Below are 25928 nucleotides of genomic sequence, written 5' to 3'. Positions count from 1 at the left end.
ACCAATTCAAAGATCACAGGTGACTACTTTTACTTAATTCAAATTCCTTCAAATTTTGGCTCCTCCTTTCACTTTAGTGTATTTACTGTATCCTTAAAGTCCACATGTTGTTTTTTAAGGAATTCATGTTGATCCACATGTTCTGCAGCTGTTTCCCTGTTGATTTGAAGTTTGTATGATGAAATCCTGATAATATTAAAGTGTTAGTTATATTTGATGAACTCTGTGTAAAGTTTGTCTTATTAAACAGTTTGGTGTGAAAAATGAAGAAATGGACAAAAATATTAGATTTTTCTCAAAAACGTGCTGTGGGCATGACGCTTTTAGAGCGTGTGTTTAAGATGCATTGTGATTAACATCTCACACATTCCAATAAAGCAGATGTTCCTGCATTGCAACAGCGCTTTGCAGATGTGTTCTCCCCCCTGCCCGTGTGCATGACTCTCATGGAGCACCACTTTGAAACGCAGCTGATTGGCAGATTCCCTTGTCTGCAGAGTCCAAAGACAAAAACGGCCTCCTCCACTCTGTATGGTTCGTACCAATTCGTCACACTTCCGTTTGGCTTGTTTGAAGCCCCGGCCATTTTTCAGCACCTCCTGTAGCGATAGCTGCGTCCTCACACTGCATATGCTGTTTCCTACCTGGATGATGTTGTCATTCATAGTGCTACCTCGGTGGAGCATGTGCAGTGGTTGGTCACAGTTCCGGATTCCCTGGGGCAGGCAGGGCTGATGGCAAACCCGAAGAAGTGTGTGGTTGGATGGAGGGAGGTACAGAGTTTTTTGGTACAATTTTGAGACCCCACTTGAAGGCTGATTACACCACAGCGACGTGATGAAGGCTGTCCCAATTCCAAATGTGGCCGGAAATGCGCACATTCGCGGCAGAATTCAGAACAAAATTCATAGCGCAGCTTTGACTGTGGCTAAGTTTTTTTTCAAAAAAATTAATAAAACGGCAGATGGTAGAAGCGTGGTGGCTGAAGAGTGAGGAGAAGGATGAGTCAGGTGTATCATTCGTGGCACAAAATATCCCAGAATTCATAGCGCAGACTTTACTGTGCCTAATTTAAAATATGGCAGATGGCAGAAGCGTGGTGGCCAAAGAGTAAACTTTTAAATTTAAGTATTGAATTTTTCAACCTCGTCAGTTAACGCTGTCCATGCAGATATTATAGATTTGTAAATGATTACCTAACAATCTTGTCAACACACACTTAACTTTACAAGGACAAGCTCATGAAGATTAATGCAGGGAATCAGCCACCGGCAGGGAGTGTGGTGAGAGGTGGGCCTCCATATCTCGGAGGGATATAGCCATCATTTACGAATAAATTCTTTACAAATCCTACCATGTGAATTCATGGATTTTTTTTTCACAATCTGTCTCTCACAGTTGACGTGTACCTCTGGTGCAAATAACTGACCTCTGTCATCATTTTAAGTTGGGGAACTTGCACAATCGGTGGCTGTTAGGGGTGAACAGTTATCAAACACTCAGGTGAAGAAATGACACTCAGACAGTTCAGCTGGTAACGTGCACGGGTGAGCTCAGAAAGAGTCACACACCTACACTTGTCTTGCATCTTTATTTATACACTTCAGTATTGTGATGTCACATGGCAAAGGAAAGATAAAACAGGAACTTAGCTGCACGCTCTTCACTCGTGGGGAGAGAACATGCAGTTGCTGGAACTTAATCTAACAATAACAGCTGGTTTTCACAACTCCTTGTCGTGTTGTGATGTGACTGTTCAGAGAGTTCATGATAGAAAGATGTTTGCATAAGCAGAAATATTAAACACAATCTAACAATAACAGCTTGTCTTCACGACTCATTGTGGTGTTGTGATGTGACTGTTCAGAGAGTTCATGATAGAAAGACATTTGCATAAGCAGAAATATTAAACACAATCTAACAATAACAGCTTGTCTTCACGACTCATTGTGGTGTTGTGATGTGACTGTTCAGAGAGTTCATGATAGAAAGACATTTGCATAAGCAGAAATATTAAACACTTATCAGTGATTAAACACTTATCAGTACAACTCAGTTGCATTTCATGACAATAAAACTTAAAAATCCCCTGACAGTGGCTGACTAAATACTTTTTTGCCCCACTGTAATACGGTTCATTAGTATTGATGCTCTTGGATTGTTGTAGAGAAGTTTGACCCACCTTATGAATTTTGGGCCAAAGCCAAATGCTTCCATTACACAAAATAGAAAACGCCACTCTACCCTGTCGAATGCTTTCTCTGCATCTAAGGAGAGGGCTATAGCTGGAGAAAAGTCCCCCGTAGGGGATTTATTCTGGGTTGCCCACATAATATCAATTAGGCGTCTAATATTATCGGCAGAGCAGTGAGTCTGAATAAAACCAACTTGGTCGGGGTGTATTAAGTAAGTCATGACCTTATCTAATCTGGTTGCTAGTACCTTGGCTAAAATTTTGCAATCGCAATTGATCAAGCTTATTGGTCTGTAACTCTTACAGTCAAGCGGGTCTTTGTTTTTCTTTAAGACAAGGGAAATAAGTGCCTCTGACAGTGTTGGTAGCAGGCTGCCCTTATCCAGGGCCTCCTCAAACATTTGCAGGAGCAAAGGGGAGAGCTCCTCTGGAAAGTTCCTGTAAAACTCTGCTGTAAACCCATCCAACCCAGGGGCCTTGTCAATTGGCAGATTTTTGATTACCCTTAAGATCTCTTCCTTTGAAATTGGGGCGTCCAGGGAGTCCACCTGTGTCTCAGAGAGAGTTGGGAGGTTGAGGGGGGAGAGAAAACTGTTAATTTCCTGAGAGTTTGCTTGTATTTCTGAGGAGTACAGTTGCATATAGAAATCTCTGAAGGCTTCATTCACTTCAAAGGGTTTTGACACCATAGTGCTATCCTGTGCTCTAATTGCTGCTATGATAGTCTGAGCTTCTTTTTGTTTAATAAATCTTGCAAGCAGTTTGCCAGGTTTATCTCCATCTTCGAAGTATTTCTGCCTAGCCCGAAATAGAGAAAACTCCATTTTCTGAGTCAAAATTGAGTTAAACTCATATTTAAGTCTAGTTAGGTGGGTCAGATTTGTCAAGCTCATGTCTGCCTTAAAAGCGGCTTCAGCTATGGCAATCTTCCTCTCCAGGTCTATCTGCTTGGATACAGCAGTTCTTTTCTTATATGAGGCATGCTGGATGATGAACCCTCTAATAAAAGCTTTCAAAGCTTCCCATGCTACACCCGCACTGGGAGCTGTAGAGAGGTTAATTTCTATATAAGAATTGATCTGCTCTCTCAGGGAGTGGAAAAAGTTGGGATCATGTAAAAGGCTTGAGTTTAGCCTCCATCTGGGAGACTTGGGGGGGCTACCAAATGGGCTCAGATGTAGGAGCACCGGGGCGTGGTCAGAAACGTGTATACTACCAATAGAGCAGGACATTGCTGAGGGCATGATAGAATTTGACACAAGAAAATAATCTATTCTTGACAGAGTGTTGTGGGGGGCAGAATAAAAGGTGTAATCTCTTGCGGATGGGTTGAATACTCTCCATACGTCCACTAAACCCAAGGTCCTACACATTTTTATAGCGACCGAAGCTGATCTAGAGTGTCGCTGTGAGGGAGTGCTTCGATCCAGTATATCATCCATGACCAAATTGAAGTCCCCTGCTATCAGGATTGGGTAGTCGCCCATATCACTAATTTTGCATTCCAAGTTTCCAAAAAAGGTGGGGTCGTCGATGTTTGGTGCATAGACATTGCTTAAAATCATGCTATGGCCTTGAATCTCAGCCAAGAGTAGCAATGTCCGCCCATCTTCATCCTTAATCATCCGGGAGCATTTAAACTGTAACTGCTTATGAATTAAAATTGCGACACCCCTACTCTGACTGCTGCCACACGAAAAAAATACCTGACCCACCCAATCACGGCAAAGTTTATCTGACTCTTGGGGAGACAAGTGAGTCTCTTGAAGAAAGACAATGTCAACTTTTTTTTGATTTGATAAATGTCATGATCTTCTTTTTTTTGATTGGATGGTTAAGGCCCTTTACATTCCAGGTCATCAAAGTAAGGGCCCTTTGTTGCTTATTCGCCATCATGCAATACGTATCAGACCCATAGCAGTGGGGTAACTTATTATTAGAACCAGGAGTTCAGTACCGAGTGGGCAATATTCGGAAGGCTGGCTGTAAGAAAAATGGGGGGGGTTTGGAAGTAAATAAAAATAACAACTGATAAACATTTAAACAGATACGTCTGGGGCAACCGAGAACACTAGTCACCCTCAGGTGGGCTATGAGCCCCAGAAAGCAAAACATAAACTTTATGGTCCGTCACTCTAACCAGTCGAACAGTCATAAACAGGACCCGTCGCCAGCAGCAGCAGTATATTAAGTCGTCGTAATATGAGGAAAACAGTCATTCTGGGACTTAGCTAACTGAACAGACCTCTATGCAGGTTGGTTAGAACTGTCCCCTGACAAACTGAAAAGGGCTTCATGACAACTGAATTACTAAAAGAGGAATTTAACAGTCTTAGTGAGCTTCTCTACCGAGCAGATTGTGTTGTAGTCTCAAAAGTAGCACAACTGAATAAATCAAATAAAGCTGCAAAGCCCTATAATATTGAAACTAAACAGTTAAGAGGTGCAAAGTATAGCGTGTGTAGCGTGTTAATTAACGCTAGGGCGAAAAGAGAAAAAAAGGGTAGTGTTTAAATCCAAGCCCTGATTGTAAATAACTCAAGGTAAAGACAGAATGTAGTCCTGGGCTTTTTTGGGGTCAGTAAACTCACGTCTGCCCTCCGTCATTTTCAGCACCAGCACCGCTGGGAACAGTAGGGAGAACTTTATCTTCCTTTCGTGCAGCAGCCGTTTACAGGGATTAAATGCCGCTCGTTTGTCCATGACAAGTTTGGAGTAGTCAGGGAAGATCATAATGCGGTGGCTGTTCCAGTTCAGCTGTCCCAGCCTCCGCGCAGCTTCCATGATCTGCTCCCTGTCCTGAAACCGCAGAAATCAGGCGATGATGACCCTCGGGGGATGACAGTCAAGGTTTGCATCTCACCAGGCTGCGGTGTGCGTGGTCAATCTCCAGCCCGCCCGGGAAGTCGACCTTCAGGAGTTGTGGGATCGCGTTGCGCACGAATGCTAGAGCGTCCGAACCCTCGCAGCCTTCTGGAAAGCCAGCGAAGCGCAGGTTGTTCCTCCGTCCTCTGTTTTCGATGTCGTCTAATTTCTGTCGTAGAGCGTTCACCTCGTCACTAGTAGCAGGAGGATTTTCCTTTAGTGCTCTGCTAGCATCCTCAAGGAAATCTAAACGAGACTCAGCATTGCTTATTCGAGTAACCATATCCGCTAGCTTAGCCTCCACTGCCCTCGTAGCAGTTTGGATAGCGTTCAGCTTGCTCTCTTGTGTCTCAGAGGTTTCCTTAAGTAGCACGTAAATACTTGCAATGTCTTTGGCCATTTGTTCAGTTGTAGCAGTCTAAATAGTATCCGACATTGGAGGTGAGGGCGGGTGCACATCATTAGCTTTCGCCGAGGTTTCCTTGCTAGCGCCTTCTTGCCGTTGAAGCGTAAGTTTTTGTTGGTGACTCGGCATTTCTAAGCTTTCACAAAGAGTCTTCAAGCTTCCCACTGTCCTGAGGTTATATTTTGTAAGTGCTGTGTAGCGTAATGCTCTAAGTCCAATGCAAATTAGCTGCCGCTGCGACGGAGCTTCCCCATTCAAGCTGCCATCTTGACCGCCTATGTCAACGGACTCCACGGTGTAATTATTTTACATGTAGTTGTTTTTTTCCTGTGTAATAATATTCAACATTGCTATCAATGAATTAAAAAAAAAATGCCTCTGTGCAAAATGGGTTTAAAAACATAAACAGCTGTGGGATACTGTTTGTCCTTGATTTGAACAGGGGGGGCGAATCGTGGCAGGATCAGCCTGATATTATTTGTATCCCACTGTAACTTTAGTGTATAAAGAGCTAACATCTCCAAAATGTCAGGAGCCGTTAGTCATTAAAACAAGTGTTTGGGAACTAAAAATCAAGAATGTGGGATCCTGTTTGTCTGTGATTTGGAGAGCCCAGCGTGTGCTCCCAACGAAGGAAAGACCAATTCTGCTGTCTGTGAAGGTTCTCTCAATTCTGCTGAGAAGACCTGCCTTGGCACTTGTGCAGGTGAAACCAAAGGGAAGATTTGCCTCACCATATTTTCTAGTCTTTGGCTTAGAATGAAGTTGGTTTGGAAACATATTCAGCTATGCTTCATCTCCTGCTTTGCGTTCGTGTAGGCACCCCATGATAGCAGTGTCCAAGCGTTGTTGGGTTTTTTTTCCCTTTTCATGCCGCGCCCCCCCTGCAATGGCTCTGCCCCCCCCCCCCCAGGGGCCGGGCCCCACACTTTGGGAAGGTCTGTGCTAAAGAGTAGAAAACATTATTTCCCATCAGACCATGAGCAACATTCGTTGTAACACAGTAACACTTTTATTTTTTACATATTCAGCAGAGAGAGTTAGCTGTGTGCACTACTAAAAAAAAAGGCTGTTCTAATTCTCAGCATCACTCCTCTCTTTCCCTGAGTCCTTAGCAATTCTCCCTCTCACGATGACGTTTTCCTCGAGGCAAAGAAAAGAGTTTAGGGAAAGGAGTAGTGATGCCCGAATCATGAACGAGCAATTCAAATTCAAATTTAACTTATTCAAATTCAGTTTCTGATGGCACAGATTTCTGCCCATAGAATCGTTCAATACTCGAGAATCACTTTACTGACTCTTGAATCATGATTCACAAGCCCAACTGACTCACTGACTCATCTCTGTTGCTGTTAGCAGCAATATATCTAGCTTATAATTAAAATTGTGGAGAAAAACACAGCATCCAGTATCTTAACAAAAAGATTTCTGCTCTAAACTGGAAGAAAAAACCCTGAGTAGAAGCTCACATCAAGACAATAGCTCTTTGGTTCACAGTAGCATCATTCTGCTAACATGTTAACAGCACATTTGAGCTACTCACCCCCTCCCTTCCTGTGCTGAATCGTAGGGTAAGCAAATCACTCAGGACTCACTAACCCCCTCCCTCCTGTGCTGAATCATAAGCATAAGCGAATCACTCAGGACTCACTAAACCCCTCCCTCCTGTGCTGAATCGTAGAGCGAAAGATTCACTCAGGACCAATGACTGTATAAAACATGGACAGCTCCCCAAAAATGAAATAAACCCGGCCTCCTCCATGTTAGCGGATGGGACTGGGGTCAGACTAAAATAAATTTATTCTCCTCAGATAATTTTTTTCCAAAGATTCTTTCTTTTGTTTTCAATAGTTCTCATCACGCTGATTGATGTCCAAGGGGTCTCCTCTCCCATAACTTTGATTCTAATTCCTACCGCGGTGATGTTAAATTGGGTGAAACGTCATCATAACAGCTTTGACTGGCAGCTGCGGTCACGGAGAAACTTGCGTATCTCTGTTCGGGAATAGCAGATAGAGCGAAGGCTCTGAGAGGAGGGCCAGCGTTTACGCTACGAAAACACGACCGAGTGTTTTAACCTGACAGCCTGAGGTGTTCTTCAGTAAACTGGACTACCCATCAGAAGGACCCGAGGCCCTGCTGCATTTTTTCTGTAAGTTAAACGTGTTTGTAAGCGTCCTTAGCTCGGTCCTGAGACCTAGCTAGCTAAGATGAGGACTCGGCTGTCAGGGGTCGTTTTGCTAACCCGTGCAGGTGAATGAATTTACACCGACTAAAGAAATCAAGAGAAATGCTCGGGCTATTCAGTCACTAATTACTGTTACTGTACTTTTATTACAAGTATTATACTGTAAAAGCAACAGGCTGCATCCTGCTTCAGTGTGACAGGTTGAAGGATTACTGCATATAAAACTGTTCAGTTAATACTAATTCATATCAGTTGATAAAAGGATGAAAATAATGTAAATATGGTAAGAAAATGGTTAAGAGTTTATTATTTTTCATGTTATATTAATGGCTTTCATGTTAAGAGAACTACAATCTATACATCTCTGATCCGCTAGTAAGCCTTTTCTGGGATCGATTAGTAGTGTCTCTATTCTCCACTAGGGGGCTTTCGCGCGTTCTCCTCACTGCATGAGAGACGCAAGTCATAATCAGGTAAAAGTGTTTAAAAGTTGATATATTTCCAATGTGTACACTGTTAAGATATTTAAGAGGCAATCCTTCATTGTTTTGTAAGCGTTAGAAGCATTATATTACAGTTTTGTGCATATATACGTGGCGGTTTTGAGCCTCAGTTTTGTACTGTGCAATGGCCATTAAGATAACTGCAGGAGCTAAAAATGCCGCAATTGTCAGCCATTTTGTCAGGAAACCTGCTCAAGTATATGTATAGTAAGCACGTTAGTATTTCGGTTTATTATTTAGTGTTTTTCTTCCACCTTGTGACATTTAGCAGTACAGAATGTGAAACATTTCTGCTCATTTTGACTGCAATAAACTACTGTATGAGAGACGCAAGTCATAATACTCTCGTGATTCTTTTCCCCCTGTTTTCAGGGGTGTAACATCAGCTCCTGTGCAGAGCTGAATATTAAATATGTGCAAACAACAGCATGTTTTCAGTCTCTTGCCACATCTGTAAAGACAGTAACTCTTTTTTTTAAAGCTTGTACCTTGTAGCTCCTCATCTTTATTTCAATTTTGAGGGATAAAATTTATATTTGAGTTTGATGGTTCTGTTCTCTTTGTGATTACAGGAGCTGCCCTCAGATTCAGACCTCAGCACCACCCAGTGACAGCAGACAGATCATCCAACATGTTCACATGTTAACTGCAAAATGAACTGATGAAAACAGTACAAAGGTTAAAGTACCACATGTGCTGTAGTGAAAGCTGCAGCTGTTTTATTGATAAAGTTAAAGACAAAAAACCAAAAGGATTAATCACTCATGTAACTGTGTCACTATATATCACCATTAACAGGACCTCAGTTTGGTGTTTCACAAAGCCGCTGATCTCAGACCTGCACAGCTTCCGTTTTAAACACATTATGTACTCAGCTGCATGAAGAGCACATTTGAGTTTCTCTGACACAATTAAATAAAACCTGATGAAGGTCAAAGGCCATCACTTGTATGTTGAACTACAAACTTGTGATCTGGAATTCTTTCACATTTTTTTGCAGATAGTGTATTATTTACCATAAAGTGATGCAGAGTTATTCATACCAGAGTAACCAGAGAGGATAATAAATTTTTAAATATATGACTTTCTACAGGACTGAATATAATATCTTTATGTAAAAGTCCGGAGCCTCTGAGGAGTATCTGAGTATTTATAACATTACACAAAGCAAAGGTCTCCATCACAGTGTTCATGAAATGCTGGGTTTATCCATCTACTGGGGCGGGCCTACAGAGGACCTCTGAAGATTTCACTGAGCTTCAGTGTTCCTGGTGTTTCTTAAATAAAGCCTCTCTCAGCGGGTCAACAGAACTTCTGGCACAGGACAGCTGTGATGAAAGAAAGGGAAGAAGTTTCTCCAAACCTCTGGACCCAGAAACCCAGCTTGGTCCTGATGGTCTCCCTCACTAGTTTCTCTCCAGGGTGAATGTAGCTGTTATACATAATACGGATTATTATTAAATGAAAAGAACACATTAGACTACACTACTGAAACCTTCTGCTGCTGTTTTTAAAGTTTCCATGTTACCAGGCTGTAGAGATTTAAACAGTTTTAGATCCATTACACTCACAGTCTTAAATGTCAAAATCTCAAAGGACAGCGTTATATTTTTGATATTAACAGTAACTCTGGGATTCTGTGGAGTGTGTAGCTGATCTCATCGCTGTCTAAAAATGGATTAAAAAAAAACATAAGAAGTGCTGAATCCTTCAATAACACAGACTATTAGAGTAACAGGTGTGTAACATCGCTAACTAGCTAGCAACAAACCTCCAACACAGTGCGTATGCTAGCGGCTAATCTGACTAATGAATTAACAACAGAGCGATTTTAGAACTATAAGATGATAAGCTGTGTGTCTTTTTTTTTTAATAACAGTGACATGGTTGTTTTTACCTTAATTAAACCAGTCGTCAGTCACGGTAAACCAGCAAAAAAACTCGAGCCGCCGGGCTACGTAAAAAGTGTAGGGGGGGGGCGTGTTTGCGGTCACGTCCAGCGGGTATGTGTGCGGGAATGTTACACAGTCGCTCAAGTCACTACTGCGCAGACTTTGGCTCCAAATTTGCAAGATGGCAACCTCCACAAGCGGGATATTTTGGCTTCACTTTTGCACAATGGTAGGAGGCGGTGTCGCGTCGTCCATCTTTTATACAGTCATTGCTCAGGACTGACTAACCCCCTTCCTCCTGCGCTGAATCGTAAGCGTAAGCGAATCACTCAGGACTCGCTCACCCCCTCCCTCCTGTGCTGAATCATAGAGCAAACGAATCACTGGTCATGTCCAAATTCATGGGCTGCATCCTCCTGAGGCCGCATTTGTAGACCAATTACGTCACAGCGACGCGCCGAAGGCTGTCCAAATTCGTAGACTACTCCAAATGCAGCCGACAAATGCAAAGTGTGACACGGTCGAGAATTTACGCCAGTGTCCTGTTATATTTTAGATAGCAAGGAGCAGACAGCCGAGTTTATTAAACTCCACCACGACAGCGGTGACGCTAATCAGAAGGCTAGACCCTCCAATTTCCCCAGCCGTTTACTTCCGGCCTACCCAACCTGCAGCCAATGAATTTGGATACGACCACTCACTCACCCCCTCCCTCCTTCCTGGCTCACAGCTTTTTCTTCTTCTTGGTTGGCAACCAATGTTAAGGCGCATTACCGCCCCCTGGCTCACAGCTCAGTGGACATTTAGATGAGAAAATATATATTTGACACATTTAAGGAAAATACTAATAAAATAAAAATAAACAAAATAAATGTTTATTAAGAAATTTTGATAGGAAATTGCTTAATTTTAGAAAAGTTTGTGCTCTTTTTTGCTCTATAAAATAGTTTTTTTTTCTTTTAGAATCACTCATCTTAGCAGTAGGATTTACATGAAAAGAGAAACAAATTAAGTTTGAGTGAAAATGTAAATTTTTTGCACTCTCTGGTCAACTGACTCAGTGAATCAAATGACTCAAAAAACGCGATTCACTTTGGTGAGTGACTCATTCAAACTCGATTCGGTAAAAAGAATCAAATTTACCATTACTAGAAAGGAGATTGGCGCTAATTTTGAAATAACACCCCCACGTGGTTACGTTGTACAGCTGAGTCACGTGACTGCACAGCCACAATTCACAGCAGAGCCGGGAAAATGGGGCGGAGCAAAGTGTGTGTACAGGAGAGAAGAGTCGAGCAGAGAGCTGCTTTTTCATGAAACGGGAGTAAAGTAGTGAACTTACAGGAACATATACCACTACCAACATTTGGATCGATATCTGCATCGATCTGCACACCCTTGTCTCCTGGATTGTAGCTGAGATCAGCGTGAACCACGTGGGTCTCTGCTCCCTCATCTGTTTCCAGTTTCTCTCGTTTTGTGGGCTCATCTAAAGGTAAGCACCGAGCTAACTTTAATGCGGGTTTAGTTTATGTTGAATTTAGCTCTGTTCAGAATAATAGATTGCTTGATATACACTGGAGTTAGACAGACTGTAGAGTTTGTGATTGCTTGCAACATTGTGAAAAGAGCGGTTGCTAGGGGGTAAGAATGCATATAGAAAAATAGTCTTGGAATATGAACAAACGGATGGGCTGCAGGGCAGGAGAACAGCCACCCCCAGGACAGGCAGCCACAGGTACAAGCCTGGGGGAGGGCAACCCCAGGGTGAATAATCCGGTGTTCCAGATCTACTGGCGTTTAGATCAACTGGCGTTGGTCGAACAGATGTGTGGCAGTCTTGCGTTTCAGGAGGTGCTACCGACAAACCAGCAACAAAAACGCCAAATGTGTCACCTGTGACACTTCTGAGGTTATCTCAAACACACTCCGTCAGTCTTGATGCTGTTGAACAACAAAATGTTTAAAAATGTGGCGAGTTTACCTGGTGATATCCTCATGCGCGACGCGATCGCGAAAACAGCAAACAAGTAATACCACGCCGATGTTGTTCACGGGACAGCAAGAGTAAACGATCGGGAGACTCTTGTCGTCGTTATCGTTCCCCTCGCACGGTTTATTTCTCCGGTTTCAGCGTTTTTGCTCCACAACTAAAGCGAGCAGTTTACTTTGTGTGCACTAACATGGACTCGAGTCAACCAGCGCCACCTCTGGCCAAGTGCCACAGCCTACAACCAGATCAACTTGTGACACACATTTGTACCTTTCAATTGTGTCTGTTTGTGCGTCATGCAAATAAACCTTTGAACTATCGTACCTATCATAAGTTTACCAGTCTCACAAATCGTCTTCATAAATACACACTCGTTAACCGTTTATTAATATAACCTTTGATCTCAACGGTAATTAGTTAGCAGTGGAAATAATTTCTGGTACGGATTACAGAAATGTAGCAGTGACCAGAGGTGTGGACTCAAGTCATTAATTTTATGACTTTAGACTTGACTTGAAAAAATGTTCTAAGACTTGTGACTTGACTTGGACTTTTACACCAATGACTTGGGACTTGAATTGGACTTGAACCGGTTTACTTGAAAAGACTTGATATTTTACCCCAAATATAAAATTTAACATGCATATTATATAGAGATTGAAAATGTGACGTCATTCAGGGGTAGAACCGCAAAGAATTCTGGGAACTCGTGGCAAGAGGTACTAGCGCACGCAGGCATTCAATTGAAATCAGTTATACAGCGATAAAAAACCCCCACAAAAAATGGCAAGAAGCTGTTGTATTATTAACTGCAATAGCCGGTCGCATGACAGCCATGGAAAGCCGACGGGTAAAGAGATCGGTTGTTATCGGATTACGTCGTTGAAGAGAAATTGTTCGAGCCATGTTTCCGAAGTAACAAAGAGGCGACTGGATTGCAGCCATTCAAAGACAAAATATAACGTCCCAGAACACTCCAGCTCACAGGTTAGTCTGCTCCAAGCATTTCCACAAAGGTCAGTCTGCTGTTGTAGTTAATGCGTCATTTTTCTTAACATAATTGGTGATATAGGTTACAAGCAAGTCTGGCGCTGAACAGAAATTGTCGCGCTATGCTCCTTTGTTTATTGCGCATAAATAGTAAATTGTCCTGACACAATATTGTGTTTTGCTTCTGTTATTACCATGGTACATTGACAAAAACATATACTTTTATTCACATGATAAAACAGTTGTTTTGTATCACTAATTGCCCAGTACGATTACAGCATACAATATTAATGTCACTGCTACATTTCTGTGATGTTTCTGAAGTTACTAAACTTCACGAGTGTATGCACTCACTCCAAGAGCCGTATAATTATAAATATGAGTGTGATGAAAGTTGGGCAGCACGCTAACGTATTTTGTCCCTCTGTGTGCTTGTAAGGGTCTAACCCTTTCACTGGTTTGATTTTTTTTTCCTCGTATCTTTTCTTTGACTTTTCATCAAGTCTGTCTTTGTACGGACCGGCATTGTTCTCCTTCGTTTTGTACATACCTTTTTGGGGGGCAAAGAAAAAGCAAGAATTTATTGGAACTAGAGCTGGGCGATAGAACGATAACGATATGTATCGCAATATAACTTTTACTCGATAGAGAAATTAAGCTATCGCGATAGACCTCGCCGCTCTTGTCCTCAAAAAAAAAAAAAAAAGGTCAGCCAATCCAAATTAAGTAGCGCAGAGCCGAACCAATCACAGCCGCAGCGTCACGTCGCGTGACTTGTTACGTACAGCACAAGTGCCAAGCCGCACGTGTGTTTGTTTGGGAAGCAGCCAGCGCGTAATGGAGGAAAAGAGTGTGCCGACTAGAAAAATCAACCGAGCGTGACCGAAGAGAAAACAGATGATGGTTCCAATGCCGGAGAGATTGTCGAACGGAAGAGCCATAGAAGTTCCGTAGTGTGAAGGTATTTCACATTTCAATATTTCGGCTATTTCAAGTCTGACAAAAAACAGAGTAGTGTGCACTGTAAATTGTGCCGGAAGCAAGTCTGGAAATACAATAAACTGGTGCATGCGTCACACTGTGCGCCACGTTATTGTTTCGGTGAAATGAATTTCTACAATACTGTTACTGTTAATTGTACTCTCTGCAGTGTTTAAATGCTTACATATACACACAGTTACTGTCCCTCCACACATACCACTCGGTTCTGCTTCTATGCCCCAGCTTTGTTTACTTTTTCCCACCGAGGCTTCTAGACTTCTGATTGGCCAACATTTCTGCATGGTTAGGAATCTAGCGCCACCTGCTGCTTTGGCATGTTCATAGCAGCGTTTTCCTTCATTTCTGCCTTTATGTGTGGACGGGATTATTTTTTAAAACGAAAACGGAAAATCTCCGTTTTCAAAAATACCCGTGTACGTGTGGACGTAGCCTCAGTCTCTGACTGGAAGCGCTAATTCATCATTCGGCTTTTGTCTAGTGATGGGCAGATGAAGCCTCATGAAGCACTGAAGCTTTTCATCCAATTGGTTCACCCCAACGCGAAGCTTCTTGAAGCTTCATTTGCTCTAGTAGGACACCTACTGGACGTAAAAATATTTGAAGAGTGTGGCATTTTGCACACAGCCTGTAAATGTCAACAACAAAAGGAGTGTGTAAAACATCTATATTGTAGTGATGGCAGTATACTGTGTATATTTATACTGGCAGTATGGAAAGACAATAAAAACAAAGCACAAATATAAATATCACACACGTCACTTATTGCATTGTATGATATTGTTATATCATTTAGTAACATTACAGCATGCTATAGTATCATGGCATGTGATGGCTCACCTGGTCTTGCTCCACAATCGGTGTTCCCCTTATTCTCATGCAAAGCTCTGTAGTGCCTAAACATGGATGAGGTGTTGTTGTTATATCCCAGCTCCCTGGCACATAGCAAACACCTCACCTTGTACAAAAGTACAGACAGCTTAACATAGGTTTTATTGCACCATCAGTATTATGAAAATACATCTTCTGTAGAAATTTACATACCTTGTTGGGAGGAATAAGCTCAAAATGTTCCCACACAGGGGAGGATATCCTTCTCTTCGTAGCTGGCTCCATTCTCTCCTGACTTTCTCTCCCGACTCTCCTAAACCTCCAAACTCTCTCCAAACTGTCTCTAACTCTCACTAACCGCAACTCTCCATCAAACACCCACATTTTGATTGAAGTCTGAGGGGTTTATATCGCTGTCATAGCTCGCGGCAAAGTTCGAACCACTTCCTGAACCAGTCACGTGGTACAGCCGGGCAGCAAGGCTTCGGACGTCATCATTTTCAGCTCCTCCCATAAATGAAGCAAGCCTCGATACGCGCTTCGCGGAAACGCCCCCTCCATTACTCGACACACGCTTCGAAGCCTCGATACAGAACGTCACATCACTACTTTTGTCAGACTAAAGTAACTGTTAAAACTGTTTGAAAAGCTAAGCTATACAACAAGGAGAGATTGATAATTTCCTTTTAGTTCTCAGTTTATTTGATATTGACAAAAGTTAGTCAGTTTTGTCCTTCTGTAAAACAAACTTAAGATTTATTTTTAGAATTAATATTTTGTTTCTAAGTGGAATTGACAATTTAGTAGTCTGTTTTGTTTGTTCTATTTTGAAACTTAAACGCTTTAGCGGCTGCCTTTTGTGTAGTTTGCAATATTTGCCTTTATTTATCTGAAAAAGTCTCATGTTCCTTAAGTACATCTACCCTGTTGAACTTATTATGGGAAATAAATATTTAAATAAAAACAAGCTGCTGATTATTTCACATTTTACTTGTGAGCAACGGCACATTTAAATCTTACAAATATAGTTATTTGGCTTATATCGTGATAGATATCGTTATCGCCTGAAATGAAAAAGACATATCGTGATATGAAAAAATCTCATATCGCCCAGCTCTAATTGGAACCGAAGAATGAACGTTTTGCGGTGCTGCAAATGCTTGCATTTGATGCAGGTACTTGGATTGTTTTGCCACGAGTTCCCGGCATGCAATGCGCGAAAGTCACGTGGTCTGTCAATCTCTATATACAATGAAGTCGGAAAATAAAGCAATAATTAAATAAATATAATAAAAAACGGTGTATATGTATACATATGTGAGTGGAACTATATACATGGTGTATGTGTAGGAAACATTGAAACAGACTGGGACCAAAATAATTGCACATGAGCCAAAAATATTGCACAAAACATAGAAAGACTGAGACATTGCACATAGATGATCAACAGCAGTGTCAGGGTGGATGTGTTGGGGAAGTCTTTACACACTCTTAGTTTGCATTAAGAGTTCTGACAGCCCACGGGAAGAAGCTGTTCTTTAGTCTGTTGGTTTTGCACCTGATGGATCTGAGCCTTTTTCCAGAGGGCAGGATGTTGAAGAGGTGGTGGTTAGGATGGAGGTGGTCCTTTATAATTGCCCTGGCTCTGGAGAGACATCTTGAGCTGGCAATTAAGTCCAGGGAGGGGAGTGGACAGCCGATCAGCTTCTCTGCAGTTCTGATGACCCTCTGTAGTCTCTTCTTGTCAGCTGTTGTGCAACCAGCGTACCACGCAGTGATGGCGTGCACCAGCACAGTCTCGATAGTGGCACGGTAGAAGGACACTAGGAGTTCAGTCTGCAGCCTGTTCCATCTCAGAACCCTCAAGAAATGGAGGCACTGCTGGGCTTTCTTTACTAGGGCTGATGTGTTTGTGGACCAGGATAGGTCCTCGGATATGTGGGTGCCGAGGAACTTAAAGGAGGACACCCTCTCCACATAGTCACCTTTTATGGACAGGGGAGGTGGATCAGTTCTTGTTTTGCGGAAGTCCATGACCACTTCCTTGGTTTTCTTGGTGTTTAGGGTGAGGTTATTGTAGTTACACCATTCTGACAGTCGCTGGACCTCATCCCTGTAGGCGGTGTCACCATCCTTGGTGATGAGCCCCATCAGAGTGGTGTCGTCTGCAGATTTGATGATTATGTTGCAGGGATGCGTAGGGATGGTGTATAATAGTGGACTCGGCACACATCCCTGTGGTGAGCCAGTGCTGAGTGAGTGACAGGGTGGATGATCGCTGGTTGCCAACCTTGACTGATTGTGAATGGTCTGTGAGGAAGTTTTTGATCCATGCACATGTGGAGGGGCGGAGGTCCAAGTTTACCAGCTTGTCTATAAGAATGTCTGGGATGATAGTATTGAAGGCTGAGCTGAAATCAATGAAGAGCATCCTTACTGATGTCCCAGGATTCTCCAGGTGATGCAGAGCAGAGTGGAGAGCAGTGGAAATGGCATCCTCTGTGGACCCATTTGCCTTGTAGGCAAACTGGTGGGGGTCGAAGCTGGGTGGGAGGCAGTCCTTTGTGTGTTTTAGGACCAGCTTCTCAAAGCACTTTGCAACCACTGGAGTCAGTGCGATGGGTCTGTAGTCACTGAGGCTACTGATGGTGGTGGACTTGGGGACTGGGACTATTGTTGACAATTTTAGGCAGTGAGGGACAGAGGCATGTGTCAGGGAGAGGTTGAATAGTCTGGTGAACACAGGAGCCAGCTGGTCAGCACAGGCTTTGAGCACTCTACCAGGTATTCCATCGGGGCCAGCAGCTTTCCTCTGATTTACTGCTCTGAACACATTGCGGACCTGATGTTGTTGGAGGCTAAATGTGTGGGGGCTGTGCTCAGAGGACGCTGTGGGTAGGGTGGTGTGCATGGTGGGGGTGACTGCAGTTTTCTCAAAGCAGGCAAAAAAGTGGTTAAGTTCCTCCGCTAACGAGATGTCCATATTATCTATATTTGTCCCATTGGCTTTGTAATTGTTTTGTGTGTTTGTGTTTCAGGCCCTCCCTGGGGCGACCGTGGCTCAGGGGGTTGGGAAGCGCATCTGTAACCGGAAGGTTGCCGGTTCGATCCCTGGCCTCTCTCTCCTGGTCGTTGTGTCTCTATGGGCAAGACACTTTACCCTATTGGTGTTGGCCAGAGGGGCCGATGGCGCTATATGGCAGCCTCGCTTCTGTCAGTCTGCTCCAGGGCAGCTGTGGCTACAACCGTAGCTGCCTCCACCAGTGTATGAATATGAGAGTGAATGAATAGTGGCATTGTAAAGTGTTTTGGGTGCTTTGAAAAGCGCTATATAAATCCAATCCATTATTATACCTTCCTGGAGTTGTTATCAGAGAGGTGATCTGATAGCTTGTTTGAATAGTCCAGTTTTGCTGCTCTGATCCCTTTTTTAAGGTCTGCTCTTGCTCTGCTGTACATGTCCTGGTCCCCAGATTTGTATGCAGAGTTGCATGCCTTTAACAGTGCCTGAACCTTGCTTGTCATCCAGGGTTTACGGTTGGGGTAGACCCGGACCCGCTTTTCCGTGGTGACAGTGTCCATGCAGTGTTTGATATAACGCAGCACTGCGGTTGTGTGAGTCTCTAGGTCATCCTGTTCAAAGACACTCCACTCTGTGAGAGCAGGCAGTTCTCTGGGCAAGTAGAAAGGTCCGGGGAGCAGACTCTGGTGATGATCTTAGTGTTTGTGCACCAGTTGTTATGTTGTTATGTGCGGCTCCGCGTGGTTTGGGAAAATAAATTATTATTTTTAAGTAATTAGCTGAAGTGTGTTTTATTTATGTTAGTTCTTTTGTAACTTGTAGTTCTAAATTGGAAGATTATTGTGATATTGAAATATAAATATAAAATCATATTCTATTATTTTTTTTGATCGCTCAAAATAAGAGTCACACTTACGGAAGCTGGTGTACCCACCGAAACGCCGTGCATTTATCGAGACTTTCAACCCCAGGTAAGACAATTCTGGATCTTCGGATCCACATTATGTCAGCAGCTCCACCGTGAACTATGTTAAAAACAAACGCCGCTCACGCCTCACAGATGACAGCTTACAGTCCTGCATAAAGATGAAAGTGACTTCGTACAGCCCCGATTTGCAGATGCTGTGTGCAGAGGTTCGGGAGCAGAAGTCCCATTGTAAACATATCACGGCAGGCCCCACGATGTTTCCATGAACATGCTTTTCAGCATCTCTTTATTGACCACTTTTCACACACAGTTGTTAACGCATACAGCCAGTGTTAAAGCGCACAGCCCAACACATACCAACACAACAGCATAGAGAGCACAGACGTGCGGGTGCCGCTCAGGTGCGTCCGCCTCCCCTGCAGCAGCGCTGTAGACCATTGCCCGCCACACACATTAACAAGTAAAATACAAATTTAGGCAGAATATTGCAAATATTTATTTTTCATTTTTCAGCAGCATAGTGCTTTTTTTCCCAATTATTTTTTTAAAAGTCAGGTCAAGGCCCCAAAAGCCCAAAGGCGATATAAAACTGGCGGCTCACAACAATTTTTGTTTGCTACATGGATCGTTTTAGTTCAGCTGGGTGTCTGTCATTTTGTTACATTTCTTCAAAATGTGTTAATTACATAAATAAAATGTAATTTTCTCTGTAGCACTTCATGGATTTAAGACACACACCTTAGCTGTTTACACAAAGCATAAAGGTAAAAAAACAATATATGCAGTGTTATCTATTTTAGATGTATATCTATTTTAGATGTCAAAAAGTATTTGCGGCTCCCAGTGTTTGCTTTTGCGTAGAAATTGCGTCCATTTGCTTCCACCGGCTGCCTTTACCCAGTATTTTCCTCGCCAATGTCCGTTCTCTGGCAAACAAAATGGATGAGATACGGCTCTCCATCACTAACAACAGACAGATTATGGACTCAAATGTCATGTTTTTCACCGAAACATGGTTGAACAACAGCTGCCCGGACAATGCTATCGAGTTAGCAGGACGCCACACACACCGAGCCGACAGGCTAGCAGATGACTCCGGCAAGACCAGAGGTGGAGGTTTGTGTATTTATATTAACAATGCTTGGTGCATGAACTCCACTACTACTGAGAGTCACTGCTCACCTAATGCGGAGTTTTTAATGGTCAAATGCAGACCTTATTATCTCCCCAGAGAACTCACTTCGATCATACTCACTGCCGTGTATATACCCCCCGACGCTAATGCTAGGTTGGCCATGAAAGAACTTTCTACAGCCATTAACAAACACCAGAATAAACACCCCGAGGCTGCTTTTATTGTTGCTGGCGACTTCAACCACACCAACTTAAAGACAGTCCTCCCCAGATTCCACCAACATGTCTCCTGCCACACCAGAGGAGACAAGACTTTAGACCATGTGTATTCCAACCTGGCTGGAGCCTACAAAGCCACACCCCTCCCCCACATTGGACAATCGGACCATCTCTCCCTGTTCCTCACACCTAGGTATTCACCACTCATCCAACGTGTGAAACCTGCTGTGAGGACACTTAAAGTGTGGCCAGAGGGGACAGATGCAGTGCTCCAGGACAGATTTAAAAACACAGACTGGAATATGTTCACCCACACAGACCTGGACCAGTACGCCTCATCTGTACTGGATTACATCTCCAAAACCACAGCTAGTGTCATCACCCAGAAACGGACCATGTACCCCAACCAGAAGCCTTGGATGAACCGGGATGTTCGTCTCCTCCTGAAGGCCCGCAACACCGCCTTTAGATCAGGAGATGCACACGCCTACAGTACAGCCAGGGCTAATCTAAAGAAGGGCATCAAAAAAGCCAAACACCATTACAAAACGAAGGTAGAAGAACACTTCTCCAACTCCAACCCCCAACGCATGTGGCAAGGACTCCAGACCATTACAGACTACAGGACCACCAAACCCTCCCCCGCATCCTCTGATGTCTCCTTCCTCAACGAGCTCAACAACTTTTATGCTCGTTTTGAGCGAGGGAACCCCACAACCACAACCAAAGCAGACGTGACGCCAGACTACCAACCTCTGACTCTCTCCCCTACCGATGTAGGAGCGGTGCTGAGCAGGATCAATGTCCACAAGGCTGCAGGTCCTGATGGCATCCCCGGGCGTGTTCTCAGAGCGTGTTCTGGGGAGCTTGCAGGAGTGCTCACAGACATATTCAACCTGTCCTTGGCCCACGCTGTGGTACCGGCCTGCTTCAAATCCACCTCCATCGTCCCGATACCCAAAAACTCCAACCCATCTTGCCTCAATGACTACCACCCAGTAGCACTCACCCCCATCATCACTAAGTGCTTAGAGCAGCTGGTCCTAGCACACTTCAAATCCTGTCTCCCCCCCCACCCTGGACCCCCACCAATTCGCATACCGCCAGAACAGGAGCACAGAGGATGCAGTCTCCATCGCACTGCACTCTGTCCTCTCACACCTGGACAACAACAACACATACGCCAGAATGCTGTTTATAGACTTCAGTTCAGCATTCAATACAATCCACCCCTCACAACTCATCAGGAAACTGACAGACCTGGGCATCAGTTCCCTCATCTGCAAATGGTTACTGGACTTCCTGACCAACCGCCCCCAACATGTCCGGCTGGATAACCGCTGCTCATCTACCATCACAATGAACACCGGTGTACCACAAGGCTGTGTGATGAGCCCTTTCCTCTACTCCCTCTTCACCCACGACTGCAGACCTGCTGATGGTTCCAACACCATCATTAAGTTTGCAGATGACACCACGGTGATTGGCCTCATCAGTGACAACGATGAGGCCGCCTACAGGGAGGAGGTGGATCGTCTGGCTGAGTGGTGCGACACAAACAACCTGCTGCTTAACACCGAGAAGACCAAGGAGCTCATTGTGGAACGCTGACCCACATCCACCCATCCACATTAAGGGGACGGCTGTGGAGCGTGTGAGCAGCTTCAAGTTCCTGGGAGTCCACATCTCCGAGGATCTCACCTGGACGACCAACTGCTCCAAGCTGGTCAAGAAGGCTCACCAGCGCCTCTTCTTCTTGAGGACTCTGAGGAAGAACCACCTGTCCTCAGACATCCTGGTGAACTTCTATCGCTGCACCATCGAGAGCATCCTGACCAACTGTATAACAGTCTGGTACGGGAACTGCCCTGCCTCGGACCGGAAGGCGTTGCAGAGGGTCGTGAAAACTGCCCAGCGCATCGCCGGAGCGCCACTTCCTGCCATGAAAGACATCTACAGGAAGCGGTGTCTGAAAAGGGCTGGGAAAATCATCAAAGACCCCAGTCACCCATCACATGGACTCTTCACCCTCCTGCCCTCTGGGAGGCGCTACAGGACCCTCCGGACTAAGACCACCAGGTACCGGAACAGCTTCTTCCCCACAGCTGTCAGACTCCTGAACTCTGCCTCCTGACATCTGACCCACGTTAACACATGGACTGAACATACACACACCCACAATGGACAACTGTACCCTCAAACACACAATAATAACATGGACTGAACCACCACTCACAACCACTAGCACTTTATATAGCCTCTGTAGGAATTATATCTCACTTATCTTAACTGCACTACTGTATAGCTCTGTGTAAATAATCATTCTGTACATTCGATAATTTTTAACCCTACAACTGTTTACAACTTGCATAGTTCCCATTTCTGTATAGCTGTATATCTCAGATTCTGTAAAGTTATTTCATATTCTGTATAGTTTTTCATATTTATATCCTGTTCATAGTCTGTACATAGCTTGTACTCACTACAGCCTGTACATACCTATAGTTATAGAATATTCACAACATACTTCATACGTATACATTATAACATACCATAATAGACCCATTTCTGTAATATACTCACATATCTATATTATTGCTAATATATACTGTAATATATCTATATCACTAAAGCACTTCTGGATGGATGCAAACTGCATTTCGTTGCCCTGTACCTGTGCATGTGCAATGACAATAAAGTTGAACTCTATTCTATTCTGTACCAATGTACCTGCACATGTGATGTGACAATAAAAGTGATTTGATTTGATTTTATTCTATTTTTGAGAAAATTGAAGGGTTTTAAGTGTGCCTTTTAGTGCAAAAAATACGGTAGATTACGTCAATTAAGCATTATAAGGCGGAGGGTGGGGGGTGGTTTCCTATTAGTTTTGCTAGGAGTTTGCAACCATATTAGCTAAGTTGTTTAACCCTTGTATGGTGTTCGGGTCTGTGAGACCTGTTTTCAGTTTTTTTTTCAAAAGAAAAATTAAACAATTAATTATTTTTTCAACCTGAAATTCATTGGCTTTGGCTTATTTTCTGTGAAGAACATAAATCCAAACTAATTTTCAATGACCTCATACTGTACCTCCCCCCACGCATTTACATTACATACAAGGTGTTTGGGTCCACTGGACCCAGGTCTAATAAAAGTGTTGAAAGTGTAGGTCCTGTGTTCCCACACTCTGTCTTCCTCCTTTCTGGTGCTGCTGATAGTGTTTTCTTCCCCTCCTGCTCCCGCACAAAGTTGCAACATTGTTGAAAATTCAACTATCAACACCGTCTGCTCTGACATTCCTGCACATTTTACCCTCTTTCTTGAGGGATCCAAATTTTATTTTCTCATACCCTGTCCCACCTGCAAATTAGGGGCATAATACTATAAATAAGACTTTGCTAGTGTGGTTCTTTATCACAACTGATCAAGATGGCAAAAGATTATCTGCTGCGAGGGCCATCCAATTGATTTTGGAAGAGAGAGAGGCTTCGGATGATGATGTTGACAAAGAGGTTTCAGAATATTTCACATTTCTGAAAATTCAGAGTCTCACAGTGACTTTGAAGAAGAGGATGAGGTTGAGCACCATTCAGTAACAAAACGAAGACGAGTACCCCATCTGCAGCCAGCTCCAGGACCAGAACAAGCCCACCAGACAGCAAGTGAGGAAATATGGATGTCAATAACTGGTGAAATTGAATGGTCTTCTTGCCCAAGAAATGAGCCGCCCTGCAGAGCTGTTACTGTGATAAGCCAGGGCCAACACGGCTGACAGTTACTCATGTGCAGGACATCAAGTCTTCATTTGAGCTTTTCATCCCAGATTCCATCCAGAAAATTATTCTGGATTGCAGTAATCTAGAAGGAAGGTGTGTTTTTGGAGAGAGGTGGAAGGAGATGGACCAAATTCATCTCAGAACCCCAAAGGCCTACTTTGGGGTTCTTATCCTTGCAGGAGTTTTCAGGTACAAAGAGGGAATCCACAGAATCCCTGTGGGATGCAGAAACCTTTCCGTGCATCAATGTCTCTGGAAAACTTCCACAAAATTTCCAGGATTACCCGTTTTGATAACCGAGACGACAGACCAGCTCGACGGCAGAGAGACAAGCTAGCTGCCATCAGGACAGTGTGGGATAAGTGGGTGCACCGCCTCCCCCTGTTTTACAACCCTGGGCCTAATGTCACCATTGATGAGCAGCTGATCCCATTTAGTTGTGAAACATATTGCTTCACGTGTAAATGTGTTGTGTCTTTCCACTCACTCCACTTGATTATAACTGATTTATGTTTTTTATAACATTTTATATACAAAAAACGAGAAGCACATTAATTCATAAATGTGATCCAACAAAGGTAAAGGGAAAAAATTAACCATGTTTGCTGTTCATATGTCTTGTAATTGGGATGAAGTAAACATCTGTTTAGTAATTTAACATAAAATTGTTTGATAGTGTTAATTTGGAAAGCCAAAACTCTAGCGGGTCCACCAGACCCATGAACACTGGCTGAGTAACAAAAATATGAACACCACACAAGGGTTAATATTTCTGCTAAGTACTGTTTAGAATACCAGAATAGGGAGGATGGTGTAGGTTTAAGTAAATTAGATTGATCAGTATTGCTGAACTATGAAATATTTTGGGTGTAGTGCATGCAGGTATAACAGAATAGCTTTAATGTTTTGTTTTGTTTTTAAACTTGAGTATGAACTTATATAAAATGCAGCAAGATATTTAAAAAAAAAAACAGTTTTGTTGATTATTAAAGGAACTATATCGGATTCATATCGTTATCGGCAGATATCCAAATTTATGAGATCGGTATTGGACATAAAAAAAAAAAAAAGTGGTATCATGCGATCTCTAGTTGAGATCTGGGATTTTTCTGTCTCAGTGGAGTCAGGACTTTGGACTCTGCTAGGTCAGATCCTTCTAGATCTCCGCAATGCTTCTTCCAGGCTCCTCAGCTGATGCGCACTGGCTCCAGTGAGGTGAGACATCCTCTCCACCACCTCAGACCAGTCCAACAAACCATACACTAGAACACCCAACTTGTTGAGCTTCTAAGATCCTCCACTTACCACTGCAACAAGAGTACCCACTAGAATACCCAAACTCATTGACTTTCTAGGAACCTGCACTCAATAATTGCAGCAGTAAAGAAGCAAGGCTTTCCCCATTGGTCCGGTTGAAAATCCTCCCGAATCAAAAACAGCTCACCATTGCAAATTCTTTGCAGTCTCTCTCTTGGTTTGTTAAAACGTCCTGCATGTGTGAGTTGCTGAAGCATATGTCGCGGTTCTCCCCTTTTGAAAACAAAAGAATGATGGGACTGAGGCAATTTTCCCTCAGGATGACCAGGCATCGCGTGCTGGTGATTTAGCAAAACTCACCTGAGGAATCCTGCTTGACAACGCCACATTTTTATGGAAAATTTCAAAATTAGCTGCAACACACCTTGTGAGCTGGATTTGAAGTGGGTTTAATAAACACTTTACAATTTGAATGGAAACATGCCAGCCAACACAAGGATCATCTCGGAAATTCGGCCACCACCCTTATATCTTATATACACCATCACAGACACTCTCAAACAAAGAACATTCCACAGCACATCATGCATACCTAAAGCTTCAGTCCAGCTCATCCTTGACCTTCTCCCACACTAAGAAACGTTATGACCACCCATCACCTCCCTTAGAGCAGGATGTCTGGAGCTCTTCCAGTCTACGATGGGTCCACTGTGAGGGTGCAATAACATGGG

At 43.4% G+C, this 25928-nt stretch overlaps 1 long non-coding RNA gene across 1 annotated transcript in view; it reads right to left on the bottom strand.

Moving 5' to 3' along the window:
• Positions 1-25928, bottom strand: part of LOC120720113 — a 36756-nt gene that overhangs the window by 1201 nt on the left and 9627 nt on the right. Inside the window, exon 2 of the long non-coding RNA XR_005692794.1 lies at positions 18216-18219. This is a non-coding gene — a long non-coding RNA (uncharacterized LOC120720113). The remainder of the gene's footprint in view (positions 1-18215; positions 18220-25928) is intronic.

This window comes from Simochromis diagramma, unplaced genomic scaffold (assembly GCF_900408965.1).
Source record: "Simochromis diagramma unplaced genomic scaffold, fSimDia1.1 OVJJ01000549.1, whole genome shotgun sequence".
Taxonomy (NCBI): domain Eukaryota; kingdom Metazoa; phylum Chordata; class Actinopteri; order Cichliformes; family Cichlidae; genus Simochromis; species Simochromis diagramma.
Note: the sequence above shows the minus strand (reverse complement) of the source record. Positions and strands in the feature narration are given on the sequence as shown.